Source organism: Neopelma chrysocephalum, unplaced genomic scaffold (genome assembly GCF_003984885.1).
Source record: "Neopelma chrysocephalum unplaced genomic scaffold, ASM398488v2 Primary Assembly neopelma1_97517, whole genome shotgun sequence".
Lineage (NCBI taxonomy): Eukaryota > Metazoa > Chordata > Aves > Passeriformes > Pipridae > Neopelma > Neopelma chrysocephalum.
The window spans coordinates 894,714-912,205 of record NW_020926159.1 but is presented as its reverse complement, the minus strand read 5'-3'; positions in this window follow the sequence as shown (position 1 = coordinate 912,205).

Here is a 17,492-nt window from a genome sequence, read left to right as displayed (position 1 = left end):
CAGTTTAGGATTGCAGATATCTTATTTCAGTTTCTCAACGTCTCCAGTAGTTTGCAGCAAAATACCTTGTCTTCTCACCTCTTGCATATACGGGATTGCCCGAATTCCCATGATTTAAGTGGGAATTGAAGCTCTTTGTGTTTCCAGACCTTGGTTGCTTTAACTTCTCAAAGCAAAAAAAAACAGACATAAAGATGCTTCCTACCTTCTTGGAGTGTTTGGAGAAAAATCCTGGACAGACTGAGGTGCTCACAGGTTTAGTAAAGACATACAAGTCCCTAAGATAGGCAGATAGTACAAAGCATCAGAATACACATGATTTTTACAGCCTTGCAGGCATTTGCACCTGCACTGAACAAGTGCCAGATAGAAATAAAACTTGGAAACATATAATTTGTTTACACTTTTGACAAGACTGCACAAGCTGCGAGTCACTGACAGTTCAAAATAGAGACACGTCTCAATATCCAGGAGCCTCATGTTTTCAAATGTTGATTGTAAACAAATCTGAAGACTCAGCCCAAAATAAAGAGGATTTGATTTCCCTCTTAGGTTTTTCTTAAGGTGGATATGAACAAAAACTTAATTTTATTTTGCTAATTACTTTTGAAGATGCTTAGGCTTCTGTGTCCCTTTTTACAGTATATCTTCACAGTAGCTACTCTCCCATTAATTATCCCAACAGGAAAACATACTCTTAACATAATAACATCATATTCTAGTGCAGCAGGGAAAGAGAATATTTTTTCTGTATCTATGAGTGACAAAAGGGAAAAAAAACTGGGAAAAGTAAAAATTCCGTTCTTGTGTCTTGTTTAACTAGTGCCCCCTCTTGTGGTGCTTTGGCAGCAATACCAAACCCCAAAACAGTTTTCAGAGGTAAGAAAAATACAGGATGTAATATAAGTTCGTTCCAGAGGTGATTTAAATACAAGGCATAATAAAATAGATTAAATGGTATTAAGTATATAATCAAGACGAGATCCAGCAGTCGTCAGTATTAGAAAAAAGAACAATGTTAAGGAGACATGGTAGGAAGGACGTAGCAGACAGGAAAATATGATATTCCTGGCAGTTAAAACCATTACCCTTCCCTTCTGAACTGGATTTCTCACTGGTGAACAGCTCATAGTATTTTAGTTCCAAGCTTTCTGAGTACACTGCTCATTCGAGCATCCCGTTCCTTTCTCCCTTCATTTTTCCTCTCATCCCTCCTGACCTCTCTTTTTTCTTAGTTTCTGTTTCATCTGTAGCATTAGTTCTGCGGTTTCTCTGCTCTCCAACTTTTTTTTCCTTGTTATTATCTCCCCAAGCCAGACAGACACCTCAGATCCAAAACAATGCCAACAATACTCCCCCTCCCTTTTTTTTTTCTTGTTTACCAACCCCAGCTTGGCTTTTCAGAATCACTTCTTAAAGACTCTCTGCTGATGCAGCATTTGTTTTCCTTTCAGATTAATTATATTTGCAGGAGCAGGAGGAAAAATAACCCCAAAATGACCATTTTGTGCAGCGACTCGCAGGATTCTTCCTGGAGAAGTTTTAAGCCAGGAGATGTATCTTGTTCTACAGGGATCTCTGTCAACTTCTCTTTTTATGCATTTAATGTTCTTCCCCAGCGATAGCCTAAGGGTGCTTTCACTAAACAATTAATGTAAGGCATCTCCTGGGAACCTAATGGGTATTTAGCAATAAGTTCACTTCCAGTGAATTGTATAATGTGATATTTTGACAATGGATATAGTGAGGTTCTTGAAAGGTGAAGTTTTCTCCAAAGAAGCACTAAAATATCCAACAGAACTTCTGATAGCATTTCGTGGGGTGGGATGGGATGGAGAGTGGGTCGGAAGGAGTGGGGAATTTAGCAGAGTGTTAGTGCTGTTGTACAGTATGTTCTTTAATTTTAGTGTCATCCTGCAATAATGTTCACTTTCACTAATACAATGTACAAGTCGTAATCTATTAGGGAAAATAAAATTTGCTGTGACATTTGATATGAAAGCCGCTAGCAATGAAGGATGTAGTACTGCAAGTGATATTTGTATTATGTTAATAAAAAATGATATTAACATATGAAACTAATACCAGGCAAGGAAAAGCGTTTAATACTAAGGCTTGAAACGCAGAAAGTAACATGAAATCTCCAGTCTGGTCTGACGTTGCTGTGTTCAGGATCACACTGAGAAGACTGTAGGCAGTAAGTTTTTTAAAAGGTGATTTTTAATTGTTATTAAAAGTAATTCCAGGAGTTATCACAACAATAATTTAGTGTATTAATCCAGTCATTTAAATATAGAAGGTGGCATATTAAATAGAGATGATTGCAGAGTGTGCATTCAGCATTGGATATTTCCCTACCAGAATTATTCTCACTGTGTAATCTAAATAAAACTAAAACTTCAAAGATGGGCTGTAGGATTTCATGCCATTTCTCTTTGGTGTGACAGCTTGCAAACTGCAAAATATGTCCAGCAGTGTAGAATTGTGTGTGTAACATTTTCACAGAGACAGTCTTCTATAGGGTACAGAGTGATAGGATTTTATAAAAATAAGTTGCATGTAGGAATGTGCATAAAATCAGCTTATTTGTTTCTATTTACTCACTTGAAGCAGAACAGATTAAAGGGGTTGTTTTATTATTATGCTTTTTTCTAAGAGAACAGTGTTCCAGTAGAATTGAAAAAATCTGATTCTATGATGCATTTCTATCAAGGACATACATACATAAAACAGACAAATAGAAGGAAAAGGAGACAGATGTAAAAAAAATGGAAATTTTTTTTACAGTGTTATTACCAAAAGCAAAATTAAAGTTTTATTTCAACCTTTATTGTTCTCATGCGCAGAATAACAAACATTTTAGCAACAGTGAAACTACAGAAAACAAGACAAAAGCAAGAAAAAAGTTCTCAACTCAATTAACCCATTTAACCCAGTTTTACAGATTATATCTTTCCTTTTGCTAATAAATTTAAAAATAAGAATTATTGATCTGGGTGAACTGATTCACAGCAGATTTTCAGTTATATTGTAATGTTGATTTAATTTTCCTTCTAAAACTGAGTTTTGCAAGGTTTTTGGAATACAGTCTTTGTAATGTCTAACATCAGTAGCATGCAGCTAATGATTCTAAAAGTGCTTTATTTCACAGAGTGTTGTCTACTCTTCTCAGACTTTATGGTAAAATTAAGTTCATTATCATATTTTGCAAATTTTTTTTCAAATACAGGAATCAATAAGAAAAGATTTAAGAAGGACTTCTAAGCGATGAAAGCAGGCAGGTTCTGTTATTTCCTGAAGGAGCTATTGCCATTACAAGCAATTATAATTCTAGTATTTAACATCAATTCCATTTAAAATGCAATAAGACATAGCTAAATATGTATAGTTATTTCTTTTACTCAGTTTTCAAAATCAGGTAGTAAATCACAGCCTCACAGCAATCCTCATCCAAATCTCTAAGTTTCTAAAGCTGATCTGAATTAAGGCTAAACTAATATATGGTCAAATAAACACTGAAGAGAACAACCAAAAACGCAGGAAGGTAAAATAACTGCAGGAAGGTAAAATAACTGCAGAGGCTTTTTCCTGAGCTGGGTACACGGTTATTAAAGCAGCACCCCTATGGCAATAATTTCTGCTCAATAAATGTAGCTTAAGGTTTTCCAAGTAATGAGTTTTTCTAGCTGGAACTGTAAATAAAGACTCATTCCTTTCTATGAGGAAAGTCAGATTCCGGACTGATGGAAATTGGTGTAGCTCTGTTAACATCACAGAACTCTGCTGACTTACACAGACCAACAAATTTGAACCATTTTTCTTACAAAACGCTTCTATTTGCAGGACAGAATCCTGCAGAGTCGTCCCTTGAAATGCAAACATTTCTCAGGCTGTATTTGCAGGCTGATTTATCAGTTCAACATTCCAATGCATTGCTTTAACGTTCAGAGACATGACTGCAGCATCAGTCTATGTGCTAAACATAAGCATAAATAACAGTTGATACCCAGAGCCTCAAACCTGTGCATATATATTCAGCTTCAACCTCTCAACCTTAATGATCCACTCAGAACTGCACATGAACACAGCATTTGTAGCCTTATGCTCTAACAGATTTCTGTCTGCTTATTTTTGTAGAGACAGGGAGTAAGCACAGTTAATCAGGGTGAATATGGAGTGTCTTAACTGAGGGCTGTAGGACTGCTCAGGATTCATATGTCTGAATGTTTCAGGGGTTTTGTATTTCAGGGCTCACCAGTATTGAGTTTGCTGTTGAGAAAGTAGACTGCAGAGAGGTAACAGAGATACTCTGTGCTTAAAATTATCTTCTTGAAGTTGATTAAAACCTCACTCAATACCCTTTCTTCCTCGTTGCTTCCTTATGCTCCAGCAAGTGCTAGAATCAAATAGAGCCAAGGTGAACTTGGAATCATAGAATCACTGAGACTGGAAAAGGCCTCTGAGATCAAGTCCAGCCATTCCTCCAGCACTGCAGAGTCCACCACTAAACCATGCCCCCAAGCACCACATCTATACATTTTTGGAACACTTTCAGGGGTGGTGACTCCACCACTGCCCTGGGCAGCCTGTGCCAGTGCCTGATCACCCTTTCAGTCAAGACATTTTGCTTAATATCCAATCTAAACCTCCCCTGGTGCAACTTGAGGGCATTTCCTCTTGTCCTATCTCTTGTTACTCAGGAGAAGAGACTGACCCCAACCTCCTTTTGGGGAGTTGGAAACAGTGAAAAGGTCCCCTCTTGAGCCTCCTTTTCTCCAAACTAAATACCCCCAGCTCCCTCAGCTGCTCCTCATCAGATTTGTGCTCCAGATCCTTCCCCAGCTCCATTGACCTTCTCTGGACTTGCTCAAGCACCTCAACAGATTTCCAGCCCTTTGAAACACACATCTCATCCTTTGGGTTGCCTCAACCAACATCCAGTGTTGACTAAAGCTCTTCTTTGTGGCTGTTCCCTGCAGCATTCCCACCTTAATTTTTACTTCAACCTCTCAGGGTCTTTATTCTGAGTCTTTCAGAAATTAGGTAGAAAAATGTCAAAATTCCCCCACTTACCTACAAATTTAACAACTATAGACTCGATTTACTGAGAGGACAACAAAATAAACTTCATCTGTCTCTGGAGAACACTCTTAAGATGTTAATAAAGAGGAATGATTGAGATGGAGGAGAGGCATGGGGCAGAAAATGCTCCCCTATGGCTCATGCCATGGGAAAATCACTTCAGTGGGCCTGGAAAGGCTGAGAACAAGACCAGGCACAGCTCTAATTCTGAATACTCCAAGAGACAGACATGGGTTCCAGTCAATGGATACCATCCATACCCTGTCAGTCAATTTTTTTTATTATACTCATCAAAGCATCTTAAGTGAGGATCAAAGTTTGCAGTTTGTTGTTTGGGTTTTTTTTAAGGGAAAGTTGTTTTCTTGGGGATTGTATGATTAATAATTTTGTAAACTTAGCATGTCACAGAATCACAGAATGGCCAAATGGGTAATGTTGAAAGGACCACAGTGGGTCCTTCATCTGGTCCAACCTCCCTGCTCAAGTAGTGTCATCCCAGAGCACATAGCACAGGATTGTGTCCAGACAGCTCTGGAATATCTCCAGTGAAGGAGACTCCACATCCCCTCTGGGCAACTTGTTCCAGTGCTTGGTCACTGCACAGGAAAGAAGTTCTTCCTCATGTTCAGGTGGAATTTCCCATGTATATCAATTTATTTTGGAGTGTATCTTCTTTTTGTTGGATAAGTAAAAGATGTTGCCTTTCAAATATAAATAAATAAATAAATATAAGGCGCTTCACTAAGAATACTCTGCTTTTCTTCTAGTCTTTTGAGCAAAAGTTACATGCTGTGGAAATTGCTAAGTAATTTTCTTGCTTATGATAATAATGTTCTTCTGATATTCCTTTACACACTACAATTAGAGATATTGTTAACAACACTTTCATTGCTCTTGCAGAAAGCTGAATGTTGGATATGAAATATTGCATTTAATTGCCAAGCTAATCAAAAACAAGCTAGCAGTTATTCAAACAAAACCCCTGTTACCCTCTATCCATCCTTATCATAAATTAGTACTTAAAAGAACAAAAAGCATTACTGGAATTAAAATTTAAAAAATACATTACTGCAATTTAAAAGGAGGGGAAGAATGATACAAATAAATTGTCAGTATTATTTTCTCTTTTTCTTTGACATTGGAAAAGTAAAAAACTTTGCAGATGACATTTCTTCTTATTAAGCATTTTATCCATTTGTGATTTATTTTTAAAAGTCAGATTAACTACTTTCTCCATTAAACACACCATAGATTCCTCAGTGTTCCTGGCAGCAAGTTGCCCTTTTGAGGCAACAGCATCACTGACAAGAACATACTGGGAAGGTGTTTTCTCATCTTATGAAAAAGATGGGAATTTTTTAAACTACCTCCTTCCTATTAGGACTGGTACTTCTAATGTATGCCCTCATGTCAAAATGTGGCAGGAAAATTTGATTTAGTGTGATAACTCCCAGTGAATATTTGGTCCTTGACTGTAAAACCAGTTGACACCAATTTAAATTTGTATATTAATAAATTAGAAATGTGATTATTAATTTAATAATAAGAACTATATGGTTGAACAGTGGTTCAAAATTAAATTACCAAATAAGAAGTGCCAGAGAGAATACAAAATGTGGAACATGGGATTTTTTCCCAATTAAGACCTGAAACTTCCTCTCATGCAGGTTGTCTTTCCAAAAACACCCTTCTCAAGCTTGTAGCAATAAAAGTCTTGATGCTTCAGTGAAAAATGTAAATATGAATGCTTTCCTAACTAAGCTGCTTTATAATTAAATCTGCTTCCTTTTCCTTTTGAAGTAATTGAAGACTTTTTTCAGTTTCCAGAGGGAAACATCCCACCTCAGATTAACCAAGGCATCAGATCACTTAGTTGAAACACAGGAAGGAAAATTCAAACACCTGGGCTGAATGAGGCAGCACAGAGACAACCTGGGTCTTCCCTGTCCCAGGTGAACACCTTAGCCCTGGGCTATTGGCTGCTCTCCAGTATGTCTATAGCTGGACAGGAATCCTCTCTTGGACACAAAAAAACCTTTCCCAAAGCAAGACGTGTTCACAAAGTTATTTTCCTGGACTGGATTTTTGCTGTTGAAAAAAATCATCATTTTATATAAAGCTGTTCAAACTATCCTTTGTGCCTGCAGCTAAGCATATACTTAAGGTTTTCCAAACTGGGACTGAAAATTATGGCAGGACCCTGATGAGAAGCATTGTGAGTAATTTCATTGCCTTTAATGGTGCAAGTAAATTTTCATATGACCAAAGGCTTAATGAGTTATGACTTACACTTTCCAAGTAAAAGTCTACCCTGTGAAAGGTCCAGTAATCCCAGCTCACAACATGACAGCAAACACTCCCAGGGCGTGGCACCAAAGGCTAATGCTCCCCTGCAGCACTCAGTCCTGTTGTGCCAGGAAAGAAAGAAGTTCTGGAAGGGGCTTTCCTTAATCGTTTCCTGAAGGAGCCTGTGTCTCTCTCCCTCTTTTTCCTGATTATAGGGCAGCTCAGAGATAACCATCTCTTCAGGCCAAAATTAGCCTTTGTGAGTTGTCCCCTGAAGATCTGCTCGTATGCATGCACAGACATAAACAGAAATGCCTTTGCTCCCTAAAGCCCTGAGAACATCAGGATACTTTGTTTTCCTCTGCTTTAATACCACTGTTGTCCTCCCCAGAAATTTCCAGAGAATCATAGAATAATTTGCGTTGGAAGGGACCTTAAAGATCATCTTGTTCCAACCCTCTGCCATGAGCAGGGGCACCTTCCACCAGATCAGATTGCTCAACTCCCCCTCCAACCTGGCCTTCCAGGTTGAACACTTCCAGGGATGGAGCATCCAGCTTTACTAGTGCCAGTATAAAGGCAACTGTTTCCAGGTCACATTGACGACTACTTAATTGGAATCACTTTGGATAAGTCACTTGGGTGGTCTTGGAAAAGGCACAGGCAATTTTAAAGGAAGTGATGGAAAAAAAGTGAGATTCGGGAGAATTTAAGCAAAAATGCATCCCCTGTAGCCAAGTGAATGTGAAGGTGGCTGTGAACTGTGAGCACTAGGACTGTCTGAATGCTCTACTTTTGCTTAGCCAGTATATAACTAGAATAAAACACATAAACTTCAGGTTGGAACTTCCTGTACTTCAAATTTCAAGTAAAATGCCATTTTTATTTGGGTAGTTGTGTGGGGATTTGCCTGGTCCCTGCAAATCCACCTCTCAAACATCAGGACATAAAATACTTGGTCTTAAATAGACTCAAAAACATTTCTGATTGAACTCCCCTAGGCCTCAAGAAGAATGATCTATCCCTTCTGCCCTTCCTTCTTTCTGAAGTCAATGGCTAAATCACAAACATGTTTCTTCAACGAAATAAGTGTAGACTTCCAAATTTCTCTGACAAGAAGAGTTTTGCAATTGTTCAGGTTCAACCTGAACTACCTTTTTTGACAAGAAGAAGCCACTTGCAATGATCAAACAGCAGTTTCTGGTGGTATTTTCTCCTTAGTTTCTCTTCCTTGGCCATTTGCATGATAAGTTCTCAGGAACTGTCTTTTGCCCTGTTGCACTTACACTTAATTTTTATCTATTTTTCTTAATCATTCAGTGGAAAACATTATCTCATATCTTCACTTTATCTCATGTTCCATTGCCAATATGACAGTGTATCTTACTGAAAAACTTCATCTTATTTTATTGTTATATTAGCTAATAATTAGTGAGAAACAACCTGATGACTTCTTAATAAAAATCTTTTTCTGGAGGTCCCGGTCAAAAGTGGGAGCTGTTTCTACATGTTGATTAATTTATTAAACTGTGAAAATATACTTCAAATCCTACAATTTAGGTTTGTATCCCTCTGTGTGAGAAAAGACACAAAATAGGAAACATTTTCTGAAGGCATAAAATAAATATGAGGCTAACTAATGTCTTTGACGAAGATAAAATATTTACTATATAATAGAAACAGAGAATGGTTTGGGTTGGTAAGGATCCTGAACATCATCTCGTTTCAACACGCCTGCCATGAGTAAGAATACTTTCCACTAGAACAGGTTGCTCAAAGCCCTGTCCAACCTGGCCTTGACCACTTCCCAAAATATTCCTGGAATAACATGCAAACAAAATACTCCATTAGCTGTTCAGCCTTGTATAGTGAGGAACCCTCCAAATCTGCTCCAGACATGGGCAGGGAGCTAGAAAACATACTCAAGAGGCAAAGGCAGATTATTTTTCCAGCTGTCAACACCCACACACTGTGTTAGGACCCAAAAGTCAACCCATGCTCATTCCATCTCCTGCATCATCAGAAGTGATGTGGTTCTGAAGCTGCAGTTGCTGACTGAAGTCAGTGGGCACCTTGCCACCAACTCCATTGGAAACTGAGTCAACCCTGGTCAACAGGGAAGTTCAGGACACAGGTGCCAGCCCACAGCCTCTGAAGTTGGGTCCACAGGACTAAATGGAATCAAAGGCATCCAACAATAATGAGGCGTTTGAGGCAGAAAAATAAGAAGAGGAATTAAAAACCCGCCATTGTAACCTAATCAATTCCTGATTGGGACTGTGATTCATGAAAAGGAGACTTCAGTTCTCCCACCTTGCTCTTCCTCCCTCTCAGAGGTATCTGCTTTCTGCACTAATAAACCAGCCAGCTACATGTGGTATCTGACAGGTGAAAAAACTCTTTTTGAAACTAGTAAGGTATCTATTTTTTTCCCCTTCCTCTCACAACAGCAAATTAAAACTCCTGTTCACCTTCACTACCAGCTTCACTTCTCACTTTGAGAACTCTGTAATGCACAGCAGGTTACCAGGGTGCCACCAGCTCCCACCAGGGATGACTGTGGAAGTGGCTTGTCTGAAACCCATTTTTCAGCACCCTTCCCTGAATCTGCAGGGATGGGGCTGCCTTCATGATCCCTCGTAGTGATTCACTCTTGTTTGCATCTATGGCAACATGACATTTGAGGGGACTAAACACGAGTCATCTTGCAATTGTTTAAATCACTTTATTGCTGCCTATATAGACAAGGAAAAAGTTTTATTAGTGATGCTATGCATGTGGCCTCGTGTGCAGTATTTCTTAAAAATTGTGTTGCCAAATTAAAAGTATTAAAAAAAAAGAAGAAAAAAAGAAGAAAAAAGTTATGGTAATTTTGCATTCCTTGTGGTAATCCCTTGCACGTAAACTGCTTGTCACATGCATAGAAGCATGTTTTTCTGAGTCTGCAGGTAATGTCTCCTAAATAAAGAAAGAATAAATACAAAAATATAATATAAATAATGTAAATGTATAAAATATGCTTGAGGATCAGAGCTGCCTGCATAAATCTGAGTTACTCAGCAGTCTGTGCAATAGCTTTAAAATGTCATTGAGTTACTAACTAGTGACATTTTGGGCTAAAGGATGCAGTCAATAGATTTAGGGAGAAACCCCAACCTGCTCTGAATAAGCTGTGAGTCTGTAAAGGTTGGAGTTTTCTTCCTCACTTCCCACAGCAGCTGTGTCCCACAACAGCCTCCTGCAATGCGCTTGTGTTTTCTGAGTGCAAAATTATAAAGCACAAGTGAAACTGCAACATGAAGGGCTGATCAAAGCATAATGAAATTAGTTTCACATTAAACACTGCCAGGGATATATGAGTCACAAATGAGTCTATTTATGTAAGAATAGTGAATTCCAAGAACTATTCCCTCCATAGTAAGAGCGATTTCTGGAGGCCCTGAATTTCTCAATGCCTACAAAAGCAATGTATAAGTCCAACTTAGTCTTAATAACAACCTTTTAGATACCTAGAGTTAAATGACAAGACTGATGACTGAAGATTTTTCATTTTTGAAAGCTTTATGAAAGTTGATTGTACTATATAAAGATAGAAAGCAAATAAATAAATAAATAAATAAATAAACCAAAATCTGCAGGACCACACTTTTTGATTCTTTCACTGCTGTCTTGTCCTTATGTTTATTTACCAGTTTAAAACTGTTCTTTCATTGCATAATTTTGTCTGTGGAGAAGGATTTTATTTTTGTCTGCTTCTTTGAGAGAAGAAATAGTTATATGAGGAAAATGTATATGAACATGTTGTTGTCTCTTTGCCCTCTTCTAATAACTGAACCCATCAGACAATTTCAGTGAGAATCTTGGTATCTCTGATAGAATCATAGAATGGTTTGGGTTGGAAGGGACATTAAAGAACATCTAATTCCAACACCCTGCCATGGGCAGGGACACCTTCCAGTACCCCAGGTTGCTCCAAGCCCCACCCAACCTGTCCTTGAACACTTTCAGGGATGGCGCAACCACAACTTCTCTGGGCAACCTGTGCCAGTGCCTCAGCACCCTCACAGGAAAGAATTTTTTTCCAATATCCATTCTAAACGTACTCTCTGTCAGTTTAAAGCCATTCTCCCTTGTCCAGTCACTCCAGGCCCTTGCAAATAGTCCCTCCATCTTTCTTGTGGGCTCCCTTCAGCTGCTGGAAGGCCACAATTAGATCACCCCGAAGCCTTATCTTTTCTAGGCTAAATTATTCCAATTCTCTCAGCCTTTCCTTGTGGAAGAGGTGCTGCATCCCTCTAACCAGCTTGGGAATCTTCCTTTGGATTTGTTCCAACAGGTCCATGTCCTTCCTGTGCTGCAGACCCCAGAGCTGGAGGCAGCTCTGCAGGTGGAGTCCCACCAGAGCAAAACAGAGGGGCAGAACCACTTACCCATCTACAGATCTCAAAGTTATTAAACCCAGTAAGTTCTGTAACTGTAAGCACCTCTATTCCACAAGAAAACCCTAATGAAGTTATTTTTTTATTGAACCACAGAGAATCCAACCAGAAACTTTCCTTCTCTATTTCGGTGCTTTGGTTAAACTCTTCTTTATTTTGCATGCCTAGGGAACTCTGCAGAATAGGTGATACTACATTATTATTAGTGGTAGTTTTTATTCAGGTGAGTTTTGGTGGGTGTTTTTGGGTGGTAATGAAGGGTCCACTCCTTACTTCATAATTAGCTGGAGGAACTGAGGGATCCTGAAGGTGTGCTTATCATGTATCTCCTGACAGTAGATATACAAACCTTTGGGTTCCATTTTAAAGGGTTTTGCTTACTATGTCCAGTACATGATGTAGACTTGATACCCTGCAGGCTACACAAAGCAAATAATATTTTACAGTTTTGATAAACATTTTAGCTTGAAAAAATCCTATCTTACACTTGTCTGTTTCTGTTTCTTTCTATATACAGAATATGTAATAGAAGACAGCTGGAAACAGAAGAGAGTGTATTTTATGAGGTATTAGGAATTATTCACATTAGACCTGCCTTACTTAGTGTAACAGCTGCTTTAAAATCCATATAGTGAAAGCAAATCTGACTGTGGAGAGTATGATGGTTCTGAGAGAAAAAGGGAGGAAAGGAGAAAAGAAGGGCAAGAGAGCAAGCTGACAGGGGAGAGGGAAGCGGGGGAAAGAGGGAAGGAAGGAAGGAGAAAAGACAGAAGAGAGAAAGTCTATATTTTTTCCAAATGACTTAATAACAAAAAATTAGGTCTATCCTGCATTCCCCATGTCCTTCAAAATCATGCTTTGGACTGTACTTTTTCCTGATATATTTTCTTTTTCCATTTGGAAATTTTGTTTGGGAGAAGAAGAATTACAGCCAATTTTCCTCAGTTCCCAATGTCAGACATTCAGTCAGAAGATGGTTTCTGACATTGTTTCAAAGGCACAGTATGCAAATTAATTACATATAATGTGATGCAAAAAAATCCAGCTAGACTTGGAAAGAAAAGACAAATTTTCTGGCCAGTTTGTAGGACTTGTGCCAAGTAAGATGCATCTTGATATCCACAAAATGCTCCTGGATCTGTGTTCCTGTCTGATCTATATTTTTATCTGGTGTATTCGGTGTGAATGCAAACAAGTTGTAGCCACAGTCTGCAGCAAGTTCCCTTGATTTCAATGGGACAATGTCCATACAGGACATTGTGTTCATAGAGATGGTTTTTTGATACAGGCAAAGCAGAAAAGGAGTTTAACAACAAATAATTTGGAGTGGTATAGTAGGAACAATAATTCTTATAATTCTTTCACCTTCTTTGTCTCTCTGGAAGAGAAATGCAATTTGTTGTTGGCACAGGTTTTGCTGCCTGGTGTCTGTCTCTGACAAGGACAGTAAAGCAAAGATGACCTTTTAATTACTTATATAGCTGTTCCTGAAAAAGAAGGTATCAGTATTCATGGGTTAATGAGCCTCTTAAATAAGATTTTTTTTCTCCTGGAAGCAATAGAGACCACTGCCATGCCTGTCCCGAGTGTTCTTTCTAGTTCCCAAGTGGGGAGTGCTTTTTCCAGTTCCTTGGGTCTTCTGATCCCAGATACATTTTTTGTTCCCACTAAACTCCACTTGAATTACTCTACTGAATAAACTTGGACTGACTTTTCAGGTTTTGCTTCATTTGACAATAAAGCACATGATTTCTTGTGCTGAAAGTGACAATTAGGCAGAAAATCATTTTCTTCAGAAATACTCTCCATACAATCCAGGGTACCCAGTTACTCAAGCTGGTTCAGATAAGGAAGGTAGAATGTAGCATACATTAAGGCTGGAAAAGGGACATGAAGTTTAAATATAGAACAAGGAAAACTATAGAAAAATGAGTGGGAGGAAATCAGGAAGATGGGGTATGTAGGCAGTTCTAGTGCTTTAATCTAAAAAGACCATGATTAATAGATTAAAGGCCAGAAGGGACCACTGTGAAAATTTAGCTTTACCTCCAATGAACTTCAGGGAACTCTATTTTGTGTTGGAGTTGAGTCAAAACCGTTGTGATTGGTACACGTTTGCAGAACATCAGGGTAAATCAAGCTTGATATGAAGATTCCCAAGGTATCTTTTCCAAGTTGGTGTAATTGCCTTTTACTGTATGATGAAAGTTGTTATTTTTCCATCTAATGGTGTTTTGAGAACACTGAAAGCAATTAGGATTCAGGAAAATGTGTGCAAATAATCAGTTTGTGTTGACTCACATTGTTGCTTGGGTATATATTATTGCTTTTACATCCAGTATCTGTTTCCTTGTTGAAGTGAAAAATGAAGATTGAGACAGGGCCCTGAAAATCTGCTTTCAACATGGTCATCTAAAATGTGCAATATAAATTATTATATATTTGGCATGCTGTTGTTTGGCATAATGTTGTTGGATTTTCATTTCAGAAAGAATTCTCTGCAAGGACTTATGTAAGTCCATCTATAAAGGATTTTAATGCCTTCCACATTAAAGGAACAATAGGAAAGAGACTTTCACAGTGTTATTAATATTTGTTGTTATTATATTATTGTAATGTAAAGCACATATATCATCTGTGTGATGTAGAAAAACAATTAAATGTCTGCACAGTGGAGATTTCTTGGCCTTGATTTTGCAAAAGGTTTAAGCTCATTTTGGAGTAAAGCAGAGCAGTGATCTTGTAGAAAGAATTATTCATGTGTTTAAAGCTAAGCAGAAGTGCTTTGCTGAAGTGTGGCCATGATTTATGTTTTACACACTGGAAACTGCCCTCCAAACTCACTCACTTTTTATTTCAGCTGCAAAATTCCTATTGAGTTGAGAGGACTGGAACCTGGATGCTGTGCAATTTGCTCATGGTTACAAAGAGAATACTAAATACCAGCCTGGGCTATGCTGTGCTGGTGGTGAGGGTGACTCAAGCTGTTCTGAAACACCCATTCCAACAGTATCCGTAGCTTCCAGCCATGAGGGCAAACCATCACACACCACATGCCTCAATAAAATCCTGGTGAGGAACTTCTAAGGTGGATAATTACCCTTTTGAGAGCAGATTTTCTCCAAGATGGGCGCTGCATCCTGAACCACCTACAGAATGCAGAAATCCTTTAGTCTGACTGAGGTAAATGGAGGAAAACAAGGCCTGGTAACAGGGTTTAAAAAAGTTGTTTCTGAAGACTTTGAAATGAAAGAAGTCAGGCAGACAAATTACAGCTGTCAGCAAAATGGCAGAGCAGCAGTGGAGTGTGTACGGATTCAGTTACATGCTTAAAATAATGGGAAGTAAGTGTCAAACATACCTGGAAATGGTGTAAACTGGGCTGTACTGTCTTGCAGTCATGTTTAATCCTTGGAAGTGTTCAAGGCAAGGTTGGACAGGGCTTTGAGCAACCTGGTCTGATGGAAGGTGTCCCTGTCCATGGAAGTAAATAAAAGCTGGAACTACATGAGCTTTGAGTTCTCTTCCAACCCAGACCATGCTAGGATTCTATGATTATTTATCAAGAAAACCAAAGTAGATATTTCCTGTAAAATGTTGTCTACTTCATCATATTGTATGTTTAAAAATTAATATTTTATGGATTTCTGAAATAACAATAAAGAATCACTTTTTCTAGTTTTTGTTAGATTTTGTTTTATCATTCTGTAAAACTCTTTCACTTTTCATGAAAACCTAAATATGAGCAACTGAAGAAGCTGCTGATCAAAAAGTTGAAATAATTCCATTTTTAACTGGTTTTATATAAAAATCCCCATTTGCTAGGCAGTCCTGTTACTGTAAGTGAACAGTCAATTATCTGATTGTTTTTATTGTCTCTTTATTGTCTTTTATCTCTTTTTATTGTCTCGTTCAGAGCCTCCACTGGTCCACACACTTCATGCACACCCAGCCAGAAACTGCCCTTGCTTCCAGGGGTCTGCAAGCTAAATGAGCAAGAGATGCAAAAAGCAGGAGATGCCAAAGTAAGGTCTTTCCAAGGAATTGAAAGAAGCAAAGGATTGAAATATGGTATTCTGACACGCTTTCAAGAGCCATGAACAACCAAAGGGTCAAATCCTGTTTCATGCTGGAATGAAGGACTATGGAGTTGGAGCCAAAGAAAGCCGAGATGGAAGAAGAGGAAGAGCTTCCTGAAAGCATCTTTAGAGTATCTGTGTTAAAGCAAGCTACTAAACAGATCAGAGCACCAACAGTATCCTCTTCACTGTCTTCTTCACTGCACTCCTAGAACTGCCATATGCTATGAAGTGTCTTCTTCATCTTGAATGTGAACATGAGAGTGTGTAGCCAAAGCTTAGAGGAACACTGAAATGCTTTCTTCAGCCTACCACTACAGCACAGGTTGGATTATTTTACTGGTCTTTTTATTCCTGATGTTTTTTTGTCCTGCTTTCTCTGCAGCTGGTGTTGTCAGGGCCAGGGAACCTGGAGCTCTGACCCATTTTTTGCTCCCATTGTTATCTCCAGGAAAAAAGGCATAGCGGAATGAATTCCTTTATTCTGTTGCAAGGAAGTAGAATGTTTAGAGATAAAGAGAGAGCAACTACAATGTCCAACCAATATAGAATCACAGAATCATTAAGCTTGGAAAAGACTTGCAAGTTCATCAAGTCCATCAAGACCAAATACCACCATGCCCACTAAACCATATGAAAAAACGCCAAGTCTGCTAAATTTTTTAACACTTCCAGGGATGGTGACTCCAACACTTCCCTGGGGAGCCTGTTCCAATGCCTAACCACTCTTTCAGTGAAGAAATTTCATTTTATATATATACCCATAGATATTGTCAATGTTCTGTTCTCCAAAGGGATGACAGTGGCATTACTTTTATCAGTAAATAGTCATTTAAGCTCTGCAGCACTTTGATAGTGTTACATATATCTAATACATGTCTGGTGTCAGATGACTTAGAGCAGCAAAATCATTGTCATCCTTTGCCTGCTGTAGGAGTGATTTTGTTTTCCTGGCAGAGGACAGAACTTCAGAGACCCCAAATATGCGAACAGAGGTCTAAAGTTTGTCAGTGGTTCAACTTTCATTAAATATAGTTCTTCAGCAGGAATGGTGGGGAAGTTTCATATCAATTTCTGTGGGCCTAAGATAAAAGAAGATTAAAACTTCTCTGCACAGACTCCTCTTTGTCTTTTCCTACATCTGTATTTATATATCAAAGTGGGAACTGTATTAGTCAAACAATATTTCAGCATGTGGGAAGTGCCATTTCCTTCCTGGGAACTGAGCACGCTGCTGGTCCCTTCCAGCATGGACCATTAGGAAGTTCTCTGTGATGGGAATAATGTAAGCCAGTATGGATGTAGCTCAACTGGTATTTCTTTAGTTCACCTAAAAGAAATGAGAGTAAAAAATATTTTCCATGGACATATAGTTGTTTGGTTTTTTCTATTTAAGACATTTCTTTATTTGTTATTTCATCTATATGATGCTGAAATATATTCTCCTTCAGGACAAGATGTTTTAGAGAAGGTGATGAGAGTGTTTTGATGTTAAACGACATGGTCGTTTTGCTGAGATATTTGTAAATCTGGGCCGCTTAAACAGCAAAGAGTTTAATATGATTTTTGAGTCATATGCTCTCATTAGTGTTGCTAATTAAAAAGT